This window comes from Camellia sinensis, chromosome 1, assembly GCF_055761805.1.
Source record: "Camellia sinensis isolate YWXY chromosome 1, ASM5576180v1, whole genome shotgun sequence".
Classification (NCBI taxonomy): domain Eukaryota; kingdom Viridiplantae; phylum Streptophyta; class Magnoliopsida; order Ericales; family Theaceae; genus Camellia; species Camellia sinensis.
Window position 1 is genome coordinate 71,366,929 of NC_138961.1, and position 17,441 is coordinate 71,384,369.

The 17,441-nt window shown below is 38.0% G+C and overlaps 1 protein-coding gene and 1 pseudogene across 2 annotated transcripts in view; both read right to left on the minus strand.

Moving 5' to 3' along the window:
• Positions 1 to 16,571, minus strand: part of LOC114290954 (hexose carrier protein HEX6) — a 34,787-nt gene extending 18,216 nt beyond the window's left edge. For both annotated transcript variants that reach the window (XM_028234965.2, XM_028234966.2), the window contains exon 1: positions 16,439 to 16,571. The gene's annotated coding sequence lies outside the window, so the exon portion shown is untranslated. The remainder of the gene's footprint in view (positions 1 to 16,438) is intronic.
• On the minus strand, positions 15,218 to 16,441 carry LOC114290955 (hexose carrier protein HEX6 pseudogene; annotated as a pseudogene).
• Positions 16,572 to 17,441: the final 870 nt, after the last annotated feature.

The following is a 17,441-nucleotide window of genomic DNA, read 5'->3' on the forward strand; positions in this document are numbered from 1 at the left end:
CCTCTCCGATGCCTAAGTCAACAAACAGACAATAGACAAAAGCTCTGTGTATTTTAGAGTCAAATTTATGATACCTGTACATAGGTCTTGTCATGAGTTTTTATAGATTCTGTTTAGCCCTATCCTAGTAGGATTCCAACTCTCCTTATAAAAATCCTTCTAGGAATCGCATACCCTACTCACTACCAACCAAGTGAGATGGTTCGCACAATCCTAGTAGGACTCTAACTCTCCTTAGCAAAGTCCTCCTAGGAGTCTCATGCCCAAGGATAATCCTTATTCTTAAATCATTCTCATCACTGCAAGCCAAGTGAGATCGTTTTACCAGGGCAAAATGACAGCACAACCGAGCTAACACCTCTGACACGCTCAGCTCGGTGCTTCCACAAGCAGTGCCTAGCTCGGTCATCGCCCATTTAACTCGGTTTGGAATACCCAGACCGAGCTACTTGCAGCTATCTCTGACCGAGCTAAGAAGAATAGGCTCCAAGCTGCGAAGCCCATTCACCTCGGCCCATAAATCAGTCCCTCATTATCCCTGGACCTAGCTCGGCCCATAGCTCGGTCCCTTACTGCACTATGTTTTAGCTCGGCCCTAATTCACACAAAAACTCTCTCAATTAGTAAAAAAAATTATAATAAAGTAAAAAACACTCATTATTTTTTTATAGAATTTTATATTTTTTGAAGTTGAATAACTTTTAAAATTTTAAAAATATCTTCTTTAATGTTTATTTTTGTCAAATTAAATTGTATTTTTTTTGAAAGATTAATTTTGAAATTAAAATCAAACAAACTATACATGTTTTGACTACTTCAAAACTCGCTTAAATGCATCAAAAGTGCAATTGGAAGGGAGGGGGGGGGGATGCAATCTAAAAAGAATGAGTATTTTTTTACTTTATTATAATTTTTTATTTAAAAATTATTTGAATTGTTTGCTTAAAAAATAATCAAAATGACATAATTTATCTGTTCATTCTTTCTTTAATATGAAGCAAAAGGTAAAATAAGTTACAACTTTATATCACCCCTTGTGTCTTCAGTATGCCACCTAATACTAGTGTGATGGTTGGTATTGCCTTCACCCTCACTTTTGAAAAAAATGTAAAACGGTGTCGTTTTACATGTACGGCAAGCATCGCAGTGAGGGACTACCGCAGTGACCCCTGATCCAGGTTTTTGATAAAATACAATTTTTCTCAAAATCTCATTATACAATAGCCATACGATATCTAATTTCAAATCACAACAAAAAAACAAGAGTTTTCTCCTAATTAATGCATTAAAAAATACGAATATAATAAAAAACCTAACTTTTCAAAAACTCTAAACAACCAAAATTAGCATATAACAAAGCTAGACAACATGCAGATCATTAAGAAAGTCCCTACCTCAAAAGAAAGAAGAATAAGAGAAAAACAACACTCAAACTAACGGAGACGAAAACTCAAACTTTTCAGATCAAACAACTCCCTCCTCGAGCTCTACCTTTTATTCCAAAGCACCACGGTGGCAAGATTCAAGGATTGAAGTAGATTGAAAGTTTTAGGCAAGAAATTAGAGAGAGTTGAGAGAAAATGGTTCAAAAAAAGTGTAGAGAGAGAGAGGAAATTAGAAAAGTAAGAAAAAGATATTTCCCCGCAGCTTGATACAAACAAACCGCTTTAGCGAACGAAACACTGCTCGAGCGTCAAACAAAGAACATCAATCGAGCGACCAAAACTAGGCTCAAGCGAAGAGACCAAATTCCCAAAAGTTTAGACTGTAAACTTAGAAACTAGGAGAAATAAAAAACTGCTCAAGCGACCGAAACACCGCTCAAGCCCAGACAACTAAAGTCTGTAGAAATACTAAGTCTCAACCTATTTCAAACTTTACCAACAAACAAATTCTCAACTCCCAAATGATAACATAGGACTAGAATCGATATCAATAACACCAATATGTACAAAACTTACAACCAAAGAGTATAAAAAGGTCAGGTATAAACCCTGACCGCTATATATTATGGTTTGATTTGGACTAATTTGATATGTTTTAATGTGAAATGTGGGTATTTATAAGAATAGTTATAAGGTGTTTGACGATATAAGTGAGATAAATTGGAAGTGTGGGCTCAATGAAATACTAGATAACATCATAATATAATTAAACTCTTGATCTATATGTTTGGACACTTTTGTGTGTGTGTGTGTGTGTGTGTGTGTGTGTAGATGGCCATGTTTTGTTTGCCTTTCAGAAACTTATTTCGAAAATATTTTGTAAAAATTAAAAAATTATTTAGTGAAAGATATAAAATAAAAAAAGCACTTATCATTCCGTATACTCTTATGCTTTATTAATTTTATTTCAAATTTTATTTAGAACTTGATAGGTTATTAACGGATTAAAAAATCAAATTAGTACAACCAAATATTAAAAACCTATTTATTTTTATTTTTATTTTTATAGATAGCCATGTGTAAACACTCTATTTTGGCTGACCATTAAGATTTTGGTGCTTGAAATGCTTTCCAATGATGAAAGGTATCATAATTTCAACCTTAGAGAGAATATAAAGAGGATGAAAACCCATGGTAGAGGGTGGAAGTCGGTGGTGAAACAAAGGAACAGAGTGATTGGAATGTTGTATGGAGATGATCACTATCTTTGTGGATAACTTACCAGAATCCATTGATCCAAAAGGCCTATTTACTTTGTTCAATAAGTTTGGAGTTGTAAAGGATGTCTTTATTCCAAACAAAAGGAGACGGTCATCCAATACAAGGTTTGGCTTCGTGAGGTATGACTGCACAGTGGTTGCTACTATGACAATTCAAAAAGCAAATGGGTTGTGGGTGGATGATAGAGCGCTAAAGGTTAAGGAAGTTGATTTCAATAGTGATCAACGCAGACTAGTGAAACAGAGCACTCTTGGAGCTACGAATACGCCCAAACAGAAGGTTACTTTTGAGGGTCGGGATGTACAAAATAACAGAGGAGCTACGAAAACGTTTGCAAAAGCTCTTATTGGAAAAAGGGAGAAAGGCCAATCAAGGCTATGGGTGAAAGCACAGGAGGTGGGAAACGGATGGCTGTATGAGAGTGTGATAATTAGATTACATCATCATGTCACGAAGGCCGATTTCAAACATAAAGCTCATCGTAGGGGATTGAGGAAAGGTAGAATCAGAGATGGTAGAGGTAGGGATATTGTTATCACTTTCGGCTCAACCGAGGAGAAAGCTGAGGGAGTGAGAATAATGCAAGGATGGCTAAACAAGTGGGGTGAATTTGTGTTGGATTGGAAAACTGGTATGCATATTAAACAAGAGAGATGTACTTGGATCTCATGCTATGGAGTTCCATTGAATCTGTGGAGTGCAGAAACATTTACTTCTATTGGAAGATTATGGGGGGAAGTGGTTGGGTTGGATGAAGATATTGGTGACCCGTTGTCGTTCGTATGCAGCAAGGTTAAGATAGTTATGAAATGCATGGAGGCTGTAAATGTAGTAATCAATCTAGAGTCCAGTAGTGGTATGTACCCAGTTAGAATTTGTGAAAAGCAAATGGTATTTTCCAAATGCCTGAATCTGGACAGCCAAAGTTCTGATGGGTTACATGGCTTCGGTAGGAATAGTGATAGGGTCTCAGTCTTCGGCCATAGCAAGGATGAAGGAGAAGCTGATGTGGCATCACACCTGGAATGTGGAGTGGTCAAGCAAGATGATGTGGAAAACGCTCTAAGGACTGTTCTAAGTGACGTGGGAAGTGGTGGTGGTGATAGCTGGATGAATGCATCGGTGGTGGCTGAAACTGTTGACAGCTTTGGTAATTCAAAAGAAGGCTCTGATAAGATGGTTGTATCAGAAACAACATCTTCCAAAAGGAGTAATGATGATATAGGTGTGCGGCTTGATGGGCAGCTTGATGGGCATGTGATCACATCTGGTTTCATGAAAAGCCGTAGTGAAGCAGATCAGAAGTCCATTTAAAGGTGCGTTTTTCTCAAGCCCAATTAGAAGAGTTTATGCTGGGTAGGCCGGCAGGGCCATGTTCCATCAAGGACATGATTTTGGACTGGTGGGCCAAAATTTTAGCCATAACAAGGACTTGGCCCAAGATGGTAGTGGTAAAGCATTAGAAGGGGGATCTACACAAAAAATTCTGAAATTTGTTTCTACAACTCGTAGGATGGTTTGGAAAAATCATAGAAACTTGAAGGTCCCAATATGTTCAAGGAGAAGAGGGCATAATGAGTCCTTAGCAAAAAGAAATTCCCAAAGAGAAGCTTTGTTCAAATCAGCCTCAGTTGTTTTGTCCAGATCGTTAGCTAACTGAAGCAGTAGTGTGTAGACACCCCATTTTTGACCGCCCTTAAGGCTTGGGCGTTACTGATGGTTTACCTGGTGTTAAAAGTTGTGCAGTGCAAAGGTTCGGTTTCTTTGGCAAGGAGAGAGTCAAATCCAAACCTTATACCCCATTTTTGGACCAAAACTATTCTGACCAAACATTTTAGACCTCAAAACCCTCTCTTTCAAAATATTTTTGAAACAAAGTTCTTACGATGTTCCGACGCTCGCATTTTGTTAAATGTTGCGCTTTTCGATAAACCGAACAAGGACAAAGTGGAAATGAATGAAAGAGAGATGAAATCTTTGAAAAATCTTTCAAAACACCTTGTTTAAGGGTTTGGAGTTGAAGAAAAGAGAAGAAGAGGGAAGAAACCAAGTTGGGGAAGAATATGGGCATGAACTGTTAAGAGAGAGTCGAGCATCCCTCGCTAAATCAGGCCTATCCTTTTGAATACTTGGATTTCAACTATGAGGCCACCACCGTTGGAAATCATACTTCTGGGGCTTCATTTTTCACTTAAGAATCTCCTAAAGCCGTGTCCGGATAAGAGAGATATAGCTGGTTGAAATTAAGCATCAAGCCGGTTGGACCGAAACCGAGCAGTCTTCACCAAAACAGGCATAACTTTTTGTGCAGTTGGAATTTTGATGCAAGGCTGCCACCATTGGAAAGCTTACTTCTAGGGATTCAATTTGGACACTTGCCAGCCGCTTTTTGGCCTTGTCAGTCCCTTGCTGACCACTTTCTCTTCCTATAGACCAGAACAAGTAGCTGGCCGACCAGTGCAAGTAGCTGGCCGACCACTTCAACTAGTCGGCAGCTTTCCTACACTTTCTGCAGATATTTTCTATGCCAGCTGTTGGGCACAGAAAGCATCCTCCATACATATGTATAGAGGGATTGCTTGGAGCCTAAAACTTGTTCAACAAGCTTGATGCTTGGTTTTCTATAAAAGGAAGCCTCCTCCCTCTTGCTTTAGGTTGAGAAAATTGGCTGAGGGCTATACATATCATCTATCTCTATAGTTCTTCCTTTCTCTCAATATTTGTTCTTAAAAGTGCCATTTCTTCAAAATTTTGCACACAAATACCTAGTAAGACACCTTTGCTTTGGAGCTAAGGCACCTTGAAGCTATTTTTTGTGTTTTTGAATTGTTTTTGGTCCAAAAAAAGTTGTTGGAGTTGCTGCTTTGAAGTTGTTCTTCAAGGGTGAGTTTCTAGCCCCCTTAAAGTTTTGCTTTTGATTAAGTCTTTGGCCCTATTTGCATATTGTTTTAGGGCTAACTTTCAATTGAAAAAAGTTCTGATTTTAAGTGCTTAAGATGTTTGTTTGAGGCTTCTTTGGTGTTGGGGGTGGTCTACTCCCTTGCATGCCTTATTTGCTAGGCTTTTGAGCCATCCTTTGAGGCTTTTGTTTTAGCCTTTGTTTGGCCTTTTAGCCACTGAAATCCAGTGGATTTTTAGTGGTGGAAAGTGTGTTTTGATGCTCCAAATAGGAGAGGGTCATCCCCTCTTCTTGTGTCTTGTGTGCTTGTGTCGATGGCCCATCAAAAGAGCATGTATTTCTATCTTCTTGAGGCTTAGTTTGAGCATGTTTTTGTGAGTTTTTGGGCCTGTTATAACTCTGTCCATGGCTGGTTTGGTCGCCTCTTGCATGCTTTATACACTTGTAGTGTAAATCTACTTGTAGCCTTGCAAAGCAGCATGTCTTTCTAGCATGTATTGGCTCCATTTCAGCAGGTTTTTGGCCATTATTTGACATCTCATAACTCTTATTTGGGTTGGTTTGGTCACCTCTTGCATGCTCCTTGCACTTGTAGTGCAATTTTGGTTCACTAGCCTAGCATATCTATTGTTTTAGCCTATTGATCTAGCATGTGTATGCTCTACTCCAGCACATTTTTGGCTTTGATTTAACATGCTTGAGGTCTGATTTAAGTGGTTTTGGTCATGCATGTTTGGTTTTGCATAGCTATAGTGCATTTGGCTTTGCTAGCCTTGCACTTTGGGACCCCTAGCATGTCATATTTGAGCCTTTTGCATGGCATGACATCATTTGGTAGGTAATTTCAGACCATAAACTTCTTCCATGTTCTCATGTTTATCACTCTTTCATTGTGTTTAAGAGTTATGCCCTTATGCCTTGTTTGTGGGCTAATTCGGGAGCCTATCTTTCTTGCCATCTTTGTTACGAGTCTAGCATGTTTTTGCTACCACTTTGACCTGCCTTAGGTCTATTTTTAGTGCTTTAGGTCATTTGAGCATTGCTTGGTATGGTTGTAGTGTAAAGCCCTTGACTAGCTTTGTATTTCAAGTCTCTTGGCATGCTTTATTTGAGCTATTTGCATGACATGGCTTCACTTTGCATGTGATTTCAGAGCATATTTCATTGCCACACTCTCACATTTTCCACTCCTTCAATGTATTTGAGAGTTGTGTCTTTATGCCTTCAATATGAGCCAATATGTATGCCATCTTGCCTAAGCTTTTGGGCTGCCATATCAGTGTGTTTTTGGTGTTGTTTTGCCATGATACAACTCTGATTTTTGTTGGTGAAGTCATCTCATGCTTGGTTTTGGTAGGTGTAGCGTAATCCTCCTTATTGGCCTTGCATACTCCATGGTTCATGCCCTTCATGCTAGCATGTGTTAGCTCTACTCCATACATGTTTTAGCCTTGATTTGACATGCTCTAAGACTGTTTTGGGTTGTCTCGGCCATATGGTTCATCTATTGCATAGCTATAGTGCAAGTGCCTATGCTAGCTTCAAGCTTTCATGCCTCTTGCATGCTCTACTTGTGTTGTTTGAGTGATTTGGCATCATTTCATACATGGTTTCAGTGCATATAGTGTTGTCACACTTTTATGTTTGTCACTTCTTAATCATGTTTGAGAGTTGTGCTCTTATTGCCTAGTTGATAGGCCATTGCATGAGCATCACCATCTTGCCTTTCATGCCATCATTTCATAGCATTCTGGCCATTGTTTTGGCATGATTTAGGTATGTCCATATTCGGTTTAAGTCCAATGAGCATTGTTTTGCATGCCTCTTGTGAGATGCTCTTTCCTAGCTTTGATGCCTTAAGCTTCTAAACTTGCCATGCATGCATTGTTTGCATGGTAGAATATTGTGTATGCCATTCTCGCATTAGTAAGATAGCATGATTGTTTGCATGTGTGTTGCATTGCATTGTGTTTGGATCGGATGTTGATCTAAACACGAGAAACGAGGAGCATTTCATACTTGAAGTGATGAAACGAGCCTAATTTCTCAGTCGCCGACCCTCTTGATCAAGCTTGATAGATGTGGAGGCTTTTATGTGTTATTTGTGCATTCATTGACATTGAATTGTGCAAACTTGGCTCCTCGGCCATCGTGCATTGCGATGCTCGGTTGGTGGCCCGAGAGTCGAGAACCGCACTCCCTTGAGCTTAAGAAATGATAGGGAGAGTGGTTGTGCACACATACCTTGGAAATACACTGTTGTGCCCCTTCTTGTTCTCTGTTGCAGCAAATTAGAGCTTGGTAGGATTTTCTGGTCGGCAGACCAGAAAAAGTAGCTGGCCGACCACTTTTTCTGGTCTGCAGCATACTTAGGTGGTCTACAACACCATTAAGTGGTTGGCAGCCTTCCTGGAGGTCTCCATGTTGGAGTAGAAGCTATTTGGAAGTTTGTGCAGTGTTCTGAAATCAAATAGAAACAGAGGCAAGTTGGGGCATAGTGATGGATTTCCGAACGAGGAGACCGAGCATGCATGCATTTCTCGTCCCGAGGACTTTTTTTTATTGCTTTACTTAGCTGCTTTGCTTAGCTAGCGAATGCTTTGGTTTTGTACTTAATTAGTTAATGCGCTTAACTAATCAATTGGTGTTGTAATAACTAATTAGTTAACTTGTTAATTAATTAGTTTCGTTTTGTAATAATTAGTTTAATTAGCTTAGATTAGCTAGTTTACTTATTATTCGGACCCTCCGTCGAAAGGGCGAATTTTGTAATATGTGTGCGTGTGTGTGATGCATGTCTTCCAACCCCTATTTCTTTCTCCCTTTTACTTAACCGCTTTTGATGGTTAGTTTAGGGTCATTTTCAATTAGCATTCTTATGCTTCGCATGCGTGCATCATTCATCTGTTTTGCACGCACCGGGCTCGGCGCATCATACAAACTGCATTGTATTTCAAATACCAATTTGAATACATGTTATCAAATTGCATTCATATGCCATTCTAGATAGCCGAGCCTATTTTAGTTGCATTTTTGCATGTGTTGCATTAGGCATCTTAACATAGCTTGGATCATGCATTGATTACTAATTAGCTTCTGTTTTGGCTCGGAATACACTGTGAGTGTTTATGCTTTAGCATCCTTGCATGTATGTAAGTGACTGCCATGACAGCATACTTGCCATGAGGCTATTTGCTTAGTTGATAAACTGCATGAATGCCTGTGGGTGGAGGCTTGATTGCTTGAATTGGGACAATTCATCAAATACGAGCTTTAAGCCCACTTGAGGTGGCAAAATCATCATGTTTTCTAAGCCCACTTGAGGGTGGCAAATCCGCGTCTTAGCTTACTTACGAGTAGCATTTTCAAACCATTTTCGAAAAACAAACATGAGATGTTTTGTTCCAAATTAAGTGATTTAGTCTATACTTGTATGCTGTGCGCATCACATAGTAAACTAGCTAATAAACCGGAATAAGAACACATATGTTTTCAAAAACAACATATCATGATTAGTAGAGGCCGATCAAATCGGGCGAGCGGGAGTGCTCATTTCAGGACCTTCCCCTCTCATACCCAAGTTCCCAAGCCGAGGCAACTTTGGTGATGACGGGCACGTGGCCTTAGGCACGAGTCAGGGTTTCCTAAATTTTCCAAAGACAAAACATTAAGGTGGCAACTCTGAAATCTGACAAAGCAGTCCATGTTTGGCGCTTTTTTATTAAAATTGATTTTCCGAAACGATTTGTCGGATTTGGACTCTTTGGTGATTTATCAGTCTTACATTGTACTTTGTGAGATTAGATTCAAAACCGTGACAGGAGTCCGAACTGTAGTAGCTAGAACAACAATTTGCGCCCTCGCGCGCGGAGCGGAGTTCGGGCGGTCTACATAGTGGTTCAAGAAGTGAGGATTTGATTCTGAATGAAGCTCAGGCAACTTTGCATATGGGTAAATTACTTGGGGTAGAGTTTGAGCAGGATGAAACAAGTATTGTTGATCGTATTGTGGTGCTCGAACAGCAGGACAAAGGAAAAGTGGGGGCCAGAATTGGTCCATCAGAGTAAGCTAGTTTGGAGGTAAGTGTTTATTTGTGTGGTTAGTAGTTTTAATGAAGATACTCTTGTGGAATATTAGAGGGTTGGGTTGGTTAGAGAAGAGAGGTAAAATCAAGAAATTAGTAAATGAAAGAATCATTGGGATGCTTTTCCTTTAGGAATTGAAGAGATCAACGTTATCAGAATGTGATATTAGATTGTTTTGGGAAAGGGCTCAGTTCGAATATATGGAGGCTGGTTCGCAAGGCAGTGTGGGTGGTATTATTTGTGTTTGGGATCCCGAGTTTTTTCAATTATAGGAGTGTTGTGGTAGTAGGAATTTTCTACTCCTAGCAGGTACTCTCTATCATTCTTTTAACCGCGTTTTGATGAACATCTATGCTCCTACTGATGCAAGTAAAAGGGGAAGGTTGTGGGACACCATAAAATAGCTTAGAAACATTTTCCCCAGCCCGTGACGTCTGGAGGGGGGATTTCAATGAAATTAGACTGATTAGTGAGCGTATAGGTGTGTCTAGGAGGGATAGAGGAATGAGAGATTTTAATGTTTTTATTGAGTCTTGTGAGCTCACAGATATCCCAATGATTGGAAGAAAATTTACATGGTGCAATGCACAGAAGGGTGCATTACGGAGTAAAACTGATAGGTTTTTGTTGGATCCTGAATGGATTGAGAAGTTACATGTTAAATTGTGGGGGTTGCCAAAAATTGTGTCTGATCATTGCCCAATTTTGCTAATGGAAGATGAAAGGGATTGGGGCCCCAAACCTTTCAGATTTTTGAATGCCTGGACTGTTAATCCTACTTTTTCTAAAGTGGTAAGGAAGGTGTGGGAAGAGTCGCAAATCACTGGGTGGGGAGGGTTTATAATGCCTAAAAAACTCCAACAGGTCAAGTATGCTTTGAAGAGATGGAACTGTGATGTGTTTGGAGTTATACCAGTGAAACTGCAGCACGCCAAGGAGAAATTACATGAATTTGATCTGGTGGTTGAAACCAGAGAACTATCTAGTGTGGAGAAATTAAGTAGAAGAGAAACCAGAGATGAGGTGTGGAAATTGAGTAAGATGCAAGAATGGATTTGGCTTTAGAAATCAAGGTTAAACTGGGCGCAAAAAGGGGATAAAAACACTAGGTTTTTCCATGTTATAGCTAGTTATAGGCAGAATAGAAATGGCATTGGTTCCTTGAACTTTGGTGGAATTGTATATGATGAACCAGTCCGAATTAAACATGAGGTGTTTAATTTTTTGAAGACACATTTTTCTAAAGTATGGAGCTTTAGACCAAAATTGGCGGGTAGTTTTAAATCAATTGGCAACTCAGTAGTGGTAGATTCCCTCGAGGCAGAATTTTCTAAGGATGAAATTTGGGCTACAGTGAGAGGGTGTGATGGGAATAAAGCTCCTGGCTAGATGGTTTTAATATGTTATTTTTTCAGAAATGTTGGAAGGTTGTAAAGAAGGATGTTTTCCAGTTTATGCAGAATTTTCATTGAAATAGTAAACTGGTAGGTGGTATAAACAGTTCTGTTATTACCTTGGTGCTTAAGAAAGATAATCCAATTAGTCTTGGGGACTACCGACCTATAAGTTTAATTGGGTCAGTGTATAAGATTCTTTCTAAGGTGTTGGTTAAATGATTAAAGATAGTGATGCCTAGAATAATCAGTGAGGAGCAATCATCGTTTTGTGGGTGGTAGAAGTATTCTTGATGGAGTTTTAATTGCAAATGAAATTGTTGACTGGTGGAAGAGAACCAAAAAGTGAGGTATTATTCTGAAACTTGATTTCGAAAAGGCTATTGATTCTGTTAATGGGTCCTTTTGTTTTCTATGGTGAAGAGTTTTGGTTTTGGAGCAAAGTGGTTATCTTGGGTGCAGGATTGTATTTCAACTCCACGAGTTTCAGTTCTGGTGAATGGTTCCCCCTCATCTGAGTTTAGTCCTTCACGAGGCCTTAGGCAAGGGGACCCTCTCTCCATTTTCCTTTCAATATGGTTGCTGAGGGTCTTAACATTTTGTTGACCAGGGCTAAGGAATTAAATTTATTCAAAGGGATTGTTCTTGGGTCTAATGAAATCTCTGTGTCCCATCTTCAGTTTGCTGATAACTCTATTATTTTTGTGAGGCAGAATAAGGGGAAGTGGTGAATATCAAGACGATTCTTCAATGCTTTGAAATGATATCTGGGCTTAGGATTAATTATCACAAGAGTGTGATTAGTGATATAAGGGTACATGATGAATTGCTGGCTGAATTTGCTGGTAGGTTGGCTTGTAAGTGCCAAAAGCTTCCTTTTAAGTACCTTGGGTTGCCACTTAGGGCTAATCCAGGAAGATTAAAGATTTGGAAACCTATTGTGGATAGATTTAAAGTTAAGTTGGCTAGCTGGAAGAGAAGGTTCTTATCCCTGGCTGGGAGGCTCACTCTTATCAAGGCAGTTTTGTCTAGCCTTCCAGTTTGCTGTCTCTCACTGTTTAAGATGCCTAAAGGAGTTGCTAAAGAGTTAGACAAGATTCAAGGTACTTTTCTATGGGGTGGGTCTGTGATCAGGAGCAAATTACACATGGTTAAATGGTTTGAAGTCACTAGGAGTGTCATTAAAGGTGGGTTAGGCATCAAGAATCTCAGAGATGTTAACGCTTGCCTGTTACTTAAGTGGTGATGGAGGTTTAGTGGGGATGAGAATTTGTTGTGGAACAAAGTTTTATGCGAGAAATATAACATTCAAGGAAGCAAGTGGTACCCAAATACGGTAGCCTCTCAGATGCATTCTCAGTTGTGGAAGGATATTATCTCTATGGCAACATTCTATCCTGATCTACATAGCTTCCTTATTAGCAATAACTTCATATTGGTTGGTAATGGCGCTAGGACCCTTTTCTGGGAGGATAAGTGGGTTGGTAATAGTTGTCTAAAAGATGATTTTCCTAGACTTTATTGTATCTCCCCAGATAAACTGAAATTAGTTCAGTAAGTTCTTGAACTAATGAGGAGCCTACATGAGTGGGAGGATTGCTTTAATAGAGGGCTTCGAGCTTGGGAAAAGGATGAGGTTGCTCGCTTGGTTAACTTGGTTAATAATACTTATGAGCTGAGAGTTGATAAGGTTGATGGTTTTTGTTGGAGGGCTGGAAATTCTGGGTGTTACAGCATCTTATCTGCTTATAGGTGGTGTGAGAAAATTTCGTAACCTCATGATTATGAGGTTATCTCCAAGATGATTTGGTAGAATGTATCCCCTCCTAGAGTCAAATCTTTTGTATGGCTAGCTTGGAGGCAAAGGTTGAAAACTTATTCTTTCTTACATCGGATTGGTGTCATTCCTGCTACTGCTAGCATCCAATGTGTGTTCTGCAAAGCTGAAGCAGAGTTGGTTAAACATGTTCTGCTGTGGTGTTCTTTAGTCTGGAGGGTTTGGGCTGCAGGCATAACCTAAACCCACAGGGGCAATCCCAACCTATAAGAACAGAAATCACAGTAGCAGCATTCCAGAATGCAGACCAAAAGACGCAAACCCAATCCCCAAATTCAACCTATTCATTTGCTACAAAACTTGATTTGTTGCAAGTTAAACAAGAAGTCATTGATAGAGAAAGGCATACCAAGAGCAGAGGCTCTAACCCACAAAGCAACCCTGGTTTTTAATTTGATCACATAAACCATATGGATCTAGTTACATATCAGAAAACTTTATCTCGTTCCTATGCTTCCAAATGGACCACAAAGTAGCAAGAGGTAAAACATTCCAAACTTTCCTTTCAAATCTATTACCAGTGAACCCAGCCCATATCTGCAAAACTCTATCCACTGATGCCAGCTTAACCCATTGTGATCCCCACCAAAGAAATTGTAGCCCTTTGAGCTAGCTTTCCAAAGCCACTTGATTCACCACAATCTGATGTCGAATAATAAGGTTATACTCAAAATACAAAAGTCTGTCAAGGACGTGCAACTGCACACACCTTGTGCAACTACACTTCCATTTAACAGACCCGAATTTTTATTTTTCTTGGACTATATTACGAATTATGTAGGAGGTGCCACAAGTTAGTGATGGGGAAGCCCTAAGGGGATCTTTCTTGACCACCAAAGCTCCTCTTTGCCTATAAATACACCTCATCTCCTCCTTTTTCAAAGGATTAGACTTTTAAGCAAGTTTGGGTAATTTTTGAGTGAAAACAATTGCTTGCCTCTCACCTTCAACCCTAATTCAAACAGATCTAAACCTTACAGTAGTTTTAACACATCAAAGTGTATTTGAGGTTTTAAGAGCTTGAATCAAAGTGAGGCTAAAACTTGAGAGAAGCTTTCAACCAAGCAAAACTTTTCTTTTCTCGCCTCTTTCTTGCTTGTTCTTCGATTTGTTGCAAACTGGCTATTTCTTTTAATTTCAGTAGCTTTTAATTTCATATTTTCAGTATATAATTATAGTTAGGGTGCAATTATGGCACAATCATTATATAGGTTACTATTTTTTTCAGTTCACTTTATTTTGCATGTTTTGTTTAGTTTAATAAAATAGCATGTTTAGGGTTAGATTAATCATGTAATCATCTCGCATGTAACCCGGTTTAAAATATCATTGTATCATAGTTTGCATTATTTATGTGTTAGTTGCTCTTTTATGCATGAAGTCATGTTAGTAGCCATTAAATCGAGCTTAAGTTTGCATTTTGTATGTCTAAGTGCATATATTGGGATCATGTTTATTTTATGTCTTTGGATGTAAGACGCTTGAATGGACATCCAGATAAGTTTCCTGGATCTTGGTAGTATATGCTTGTTTGTTGCATTATGTTTTTAATAAAGCAAGTCTATGTGTTTTTGGGTGCAAAATTGGATTTTTTTATTTTATTTTATGTTTTTACAAATATTGCTTATTTTAGTTCAAGTTTATGGCCATGATTTATTAAAAATCTATTTTAATGGAAAATTATTATTTGTTTTGGAAAACATGGCTTTATTCTTTAAATCTAAAATAAATGATATCTATTTTATTTAAATCACCTAATTTTAGGATTAGTAAAGGTTTTAGGGTCTAATAATGGATTGTTTGAAATAATTAATCACTAAAATTATAAAATAGTAACTTAGTAAAGGCCAATCTTCAAATTGAGCAAAAAAGAGTGCTATCATTCAGTGACCTTATTCTTTTGTACCTAAGTTCCCAAATCTAGAATTCTCTGGTTATGACGGATCGGTCCTTAACTTAGTTTTTATTGTTAAATGTTTCTTAATTTCCCATAAAATTAAGTCGTGACTCTAAGTTGGTTAAAGCAAGTTGGCACAACATTTGTATGGGAACGGGTCTTAAAAATTTATTTGGTGAAAGAAATAAAATAATAATAATAATAACAATAATAATAATAATAATAATAACAACACTTATCATCAAAATAGTAGTAGATTTGTAAATTTCACATTTTAAAGTGTCTAAGTTTTTTAAATTTCTTAAAATGTATTTTAAAGACACTTTAACCTTTTTAATATTTACTTCTGATATACTGGAGAAAAGAATTTTACTCGCCACATGTTGAACCAATTATGTCTCCTAAAATCAAGAAAAAGTTTAAGTAAATTACAAAAACAAAAACTAATCCACAAGTTTAACAATTATATGATCTTAGAATAAGGTATGCTATGTTTTGGATTGTCTTTGAACTAAAACAATACTTCATGCTCTTTCCCTACAATTCTTTTCCAAAACCAGTGTTCCCTCCACCCTCTGACTATCTGCTCAATTGGCACATTCTTAGTCTCGGGCAAAAATAAGTAAGCAAATCCAGTCATCACCGCCACCCATCCCCCGAAAAAGAAGAAAATCCCAAACTTGAAGTGGCAAAGCATTGCTAGAAAACTTTGAGCAATAATGAAAATGAAGAGAAAATTTATTGCCACATTAATACCTTGCCCCATTGATCGTATCTCTAATGGAAAAATCTCGCTTGGAATTAAAAATCCCAATGGACCCCATGACCAACAAAATCCAGAAATATAGATGCAAATAAAAATTAGGACCACAAAAGCATACCCTTTGCTCAACTCTCCATGATCCCCTAGTTGAGTTGCCATTATACTCCCAATGACAATTTGTGAAACTAGCATTTGTGTTCCCCCAATTGTAAGCAAAACTCTTCGGCCAAGTTTATCCACTATCAACATTGACATGAAGGTTGAGCCCCCTGTCACAACTGTTGACATAAGTGATGCACTTTCACCTAGACCTATAGTCCGAAAAAGCACTGGGGCATAGAAGCCAATGACATTGATTCCTGTAACTTGTTGGAAGAATGGAATCGCTATTGCCATCACAAATTGAGGCCTATACTTTCTTTGCATGATTTTCTTGAATGGGTGTTTGATGGTTTTTGATACCTCATTTGCTTTTATGAGATCATCAAGTTCTACTTGGACATCTTGAGTGCCTCTGACCTTTTGCAACATCAACTTTGCCTTCTGATGATCGTTGCTCAGCTGAATTAGGCTGTTAGGTGTCTCTGGAAGAAAAAGGGCTCCTAGAGTTATAAATGAGGCAGGGATTGCTGCCATGGCTAGGGAGATTCTCCATCCCCATCCGCCTTTGATCTTTTGAGTGCCATAATTAATAAGGTTCGCTAACAGAACACCGACTCCAATGCTTAATTGGAATCCATTGTTGATTGCACCTCTATGTTTAGGTGGAGCCATTTCTGAGAGATATAGTGGGACTGACTACATAATAAGCATAGCAATATCACATGCTATAGAAAGAAAGAAAAAACTATTATGACAATTTCATTTCCATTTCAAGTAGCATTTACAGTTAAATACCTGGTTTGCAAAGCCAACCCCAACACCAAGCAAGATGCGACCAAGTATTAGCATATACACATTGAAAGCTGCACCACCAAGAGCTGAACCGGCAAGGAATGCAACCCCTCCAACAAGTATTCATGGCAAAGGCTTTAGTGATTGATGAGGCGAAGAAAGAAGCAAAGAGACCAGCCACATAGAGAGATGATGTGAATGATGTCAACAATTGGCTATCAAATATGCAGTAGTTGCTAATCGTGGTGTCTTCTTGCATTTTGGTATACACCTCTGGGAAGAATTTCTTAAGAAATGGATCCATAGAGGTCACTCCACCTTCAAAATTTACTCCCATGACTTAATAAAAGAATTTCATCATTTTCCTCTCATTACATAGTCTAGTTTATCTTTGGAAAATAGCAACTATTACAACTAAAATCTGCCAATAAGTTAAAAGACAATTGAAACATGACACCATCCAACTACTACGTCAAAAGCCTTAAGCCCTAAGTATGTGCCCTAACTCTCACTAAATAAATACAAACAAATGATGTTAAATTTTGAGAATCAATAAATACGACCTCTTTTTTGTTGTACCTTTCAATTGAGGACTGCCATTCAAAAAGAATCTTTGTACAAAAATTTCATACAAAATGATATGATCTTTTATGGTGATTGTAGCTTATAGTTTACAAGCATACCATGGCCATATAATTTTTGATGTACTTTATGTATACAAGCAAAGTTTGTAAATCACCTTTATTAGCAATTTAAGTAGTATTTTAATACTTAACAAGTAAACACTGAAAAAATATTTTTGAATTTTCATAAATTATTTCCACCCCAAGATAGAGAAAATCATGTGAAAATAATGAGCGTTTTCATTTTTCTTATTTTTGTCACCAAACTATTTTTTAATTTATTTAATTTATTTTTTTATTTTTTTGTATAATACAGATTATGAAAATTCAACTAGTAAATGTCTAACAATATATGAGATTATAAGCTTGAGTTTTTACAAAAT